This window comes from Hakea prostrata, chromosome 3, assembly GCF_041222555.1.
Source record: "Hakea prostrata isolate BN-2017 chromosome 3, UWA_Hpros_2, whole genome shotgun sequence".
Taxonomy (NCBI): Eukaryota; Viridiplantae; Streptophyta; class Magnoliopsida; order Proteales; family Proteaceae; genus Hakea; species Hakea prostrata.
Genome location: NC_142602.1, coordinates 43,107,173 through 43,111,249, shown reverse-complemented (window position 1 = coordinate 43,111,249; position 4,077 = coordinate 43,107,173). Strand labels below are relative to the sequence as shown.

At 40.5% G+C, this 4,077-nt stretch overlaps 1 long non-coding RNA gene across 1 annotated transcript; it reads left to right on the top strand.

The window, feature by feature from the left end:
• Positions 1 to 268: 268 nt before the first annotated feature.
• LOC149022317 (uncharacterized) lies at positions 269 to 2,386 on the top strand. Its single transcript, XR_016172028.1, has 3 exons — positions 269 to 449; positions 792 to 863; positions 1,994 to 2,386. It is a non-coding gene; the product is annotated as an uncharacterized LOC149022317 (long non-coding RNA).
• Positions 2,387 to 4,077: the final 1,691 nt, after the last annotated feature.

Below are 4,077 nucleotides of genomic sequence, written 5' to 3'. Positions count from 1 at the left end.
CTCTTCTAAAGGGCAAAATGGCCATTTCACCTCCTAAATGTTTTTAATTTTTCCCCAATCACCCAAATTCGGGATTTTTGAATTTAAATAGAGAAAGCTAGTGGGAGAGGAGAGAGAACTAGTGGAGCAAGCTTGGGGAGGAAATTGGTGCTTTGTTGTGTTGTAATTTTTAGTCCCACATTGCTTGGTGAAGGACTTGAGGGGTGAGGAGAAGACTTTAAAAGGAAGCTTCCTCCTCCTTTGAATAGCATCCCAAAAGAAAGGAATATCCTACTTAGGAATATCCTCTCCTTGTTTAATAAAATATTGGAGTTTTCTTTTGAATCGTGGTTTTCTACGTAAATATTTGCGTTCTCTTCATTGCGAATTGCCTTATCCGGTGGGTATTAATTACTCGACATTTTGACGGGGGGCGGAATCGCGATTTGGAGGTTTAAGCGCATAAAGAGGTAAGTTTACTTCAACTTACCTAATATTTTGGCCCAATTTCATGAGGCTTTTAGTGGGTAAATCCTTTTAAATGGGATATTGGAGGGTTTAGGTCGGAGAATGATTCTCCGACTCTATAGGAAGGTTCGCACGGCCGATGTGCATGTCTACTTAGAACCTTGTGCGGAATCGGGCACTTTTGACCTAGTTGACTCAGTGAGCTGCCCACCGAGTTAACCAGGTCGATTGGGGCTGAGTTGACCCGCCTAGTCGAACTGGAGCCAATACCCGGTTAACCCACATTTAATATGTGTTCAATTTAAATTCCGAGTTAAATCTAATTTAACTTGTTTATTTGATAGGTTATTTGAGTTTTGGGCATTCGTTAACTTTGTGAAATTGCGGGACTTTACGCGTGAACTCTCGATTATCAAGTGAGGAATAACTAATTGCATTATATTGATTGTGGTTATTTCATGTCTTTTGTTAAATATGAATTGCCATAATTTATGTTTATTAGTACTTATGATGTTGCTCCTTGCTTTGAAATCTATTATTGTTGTTATGAAATGGAATGGGAATGTATGTAAAGGGAGAGGAGAAATACTATTATTTCCTCTACCTTGTATTTTCTACTGGGGTCGTGGGTTCGCCCATTGCCCTAGATATGTGATTGCTTAGTTGTGGTTGGGGGAATGGGGAGTGCCCTTTTGGCATTTCTGCCATAGGATACCATAGGAGGCGGTATGGGACGTATTCCTATGGTGCCCTTGGCACTTTCCCTAATTACTGATTGACATATGTAGGGCATGTCTAGAAGTGTTTGGCTAGGTGACCTCTTGAGTACTACTACTCTTCCGGCAGGGGTATTGAAGCTGATTAACCCGTGATGGTAGTGGTTGGGTCCTGTATCGAGCAAGCCCACTATCATCATAGAGAGCTAGGGTTGCATATAACAGATAAGGGCTCATGGGCACTCAAGACCGGTGAAATGACCCATGAGAGGACATGGAGATCATCCTATCTATTATATGTGGATGGCCACTGGGTTAAGGGATGTAATCCAACAAATGCCTCCCGTTGAGGATTACATTCATAGGTGGGAAGGTATTGAACCAACAGAGCAGTAGGCGTGAGGGGAGATATCCGGACCAATGTAGTATGAGACTGTATGACCCTGCACTGGGCTTAGGTTTGTCCCTGACACACGCCAGATCTTATACCAATGGTGATGTGAGAGAGTGGTGACTTAATCCCCAACCATGGCTCGATGAGACTTTTACCCAACAGCCGTGGAGAACCCAACAGACGTGCTTCAGTGCCGTGAGGGAAGAGTGATGAGACTGCCCAAAGAAGATTGGTGTATGACTTAATGCGTGTCTACTTTAGAGACTACATTATAGAGTTAGGAACCTCATATCATCACTTTGCATTTGTTTATTTATATTATTAAATACATGTTTGTCTTATGAATGTTGAAATTGGAATTGTATGAAGATATGATGTGATTGTGTTACCTCACTGAGTTCTATGAACTCATTCCTTTATTTTGTTGTTTCTTTAGACTGTTCTACAGGTCATGAGGATCCCTTATCAGGTGGTTATCAAGATGGTGAAATTGGAGAAGAAGTGGAGGCACATGACGCTTCCTGTTCCTGCCAAGACTGCTCTTATGGAGAGTCTTTTCCTTAGAATTCTTTAGATTATTTCCGCTGCAACGTTATACATTCTTTCTTTTCATATAACTCTGATGTTTAGTTTTGAAAGGGTTTTGAATATTGTAATCCTTTCTTTTCATTCTTGATTATTAAATACTTTAACTGATTTATCTCTGGTCCATTTAAATTTACTTTATCATGTATTGTATGGAATTGTCCCTGAATATAGATCTTGCGGTGTATCACCCCCATGGGTATTCAGGTATGACCGGATCCGGCTGGGTGGGGTGTGACATATAATAGAGTCTTTGATCCATAAATGACTCTACTAAATAGGGGTGAATAATAGGCTTAACATGAACTTAAGAAAAAATTGATTTTAACAGGTTCATAATGAATTCACTTTGAATAAAATACAATAAGTGTATGAAATACAAAGTCACATTTACTATTAGTTCAACTAAAGCATAAAGCACAATAAGTATATGAAATGTCAAAGTTCATAATTGATAATATTCATAGATTCAAATATTACAACCCTATATCAAGTGAAAGAGTGTGGATAAACACACATAATAAAATATATGTTCGAAATAAAATAAAACTGAGTGGAGTAGGTAAATCTCTAGTGCTCTGGCGGGAGCATGTACTGACAAAGGAAGTTCTCCCAATGCTCTGCGCGAGCATGGATGTCTCTGTTCGTTGGACCATCTCCTATTGTTGAGTGTGAATCTCTACAATCTACTGACCCATTAAATTCTACTTCTGCTCTACTATTCCTATTGCAGCCAAGAGTGTTGCCCACATGGCAAGATCAGGAGCAAGAACCGGTGGAGCCCTTCTACTACGAGAAGACTCACCCTGCTCCATGTGACACTCTTGTGGCACATGCTCCTATTGTCTACCTCCTTCACCATCATCTGTTAAAACTAGAGAGTTGGGTCCATCTCAAATTCCATCTGAGAGATAAGTTTTCTCCCAATGTTATCTCCCAGATTTTTGCTCAATTCTTCTATGTTAGAGAAGTCAACTCTGAAGTGTCTGAATATTCAAGTTAAGAGACGCCCGTGCCCTATGTGTGATACCTCAGGAAGTTGCACACTATTGATCATTACACACTAAATGATGTATGCAAGGTCTATGGGATATCCCACGTAAAGGGTGAAGGTGATGATTGCCTACATGATGGAGATCTCATCTTGATGCCCACCCTTGGGCAAGATGTTGTGGCTAACAATGCAAGAAATAAGTCTTGGGGAAGGAAGCATACTTCTCCCCTGTCGCACGTAATTGCACTTGCGATTGCACAACATTGAAAAGATAAGAAATCTCTCAGTGTAATTGATGGAATCATCCCCACCACTGGATGGAATCCCCCTCATCTCATCCAGAACATACGGTACATCCATAGTTTTAGCTAATAATTTAGTATCAAATTGAATGAGTGTGCCTCTAACCTGAGATCGGATGGTTAGTACGGTTCCTCCATCATTAGCTGGAAGCTCAGCAAAAGTCAGATTACTATAAAAGTATCGGATCAAATCGGGGTAAGCTGGTTCATTAAAATTCAGCATGCTACCCCATCCTAGTGCTGCAAATCTCTCGTATACCTGGAATGGAGCCACTGGGAGTGGCTCAACGAACCGTTCGTACTCAATGAGCCGATTTTGGAAGGAATTGTGGTATGATGTTTATGATGCAACGTTGTTGAATAAATCAGGATGTTGGACTCCCCGACCTCGCCCACGACCTCCACCACGTTGAGCCATCTGAAATTTAGGAAGAAAATTCAGAATTTTGGTACTATGAATAGTGTTGTGAATAGTGTTTTTTGCAAAATTTTCGCGAGATGATGTGGAGAAACATGCGGATATGAACAAAAAAATTATGAGAAAGTGAAGAGGATGTTGTGGGGATTGTAGAGCTACAAGAAAATTTGAAATCCCACGGACAAAAATGCAAAATCGCAAAAACCTAGTGAAAGCTCACA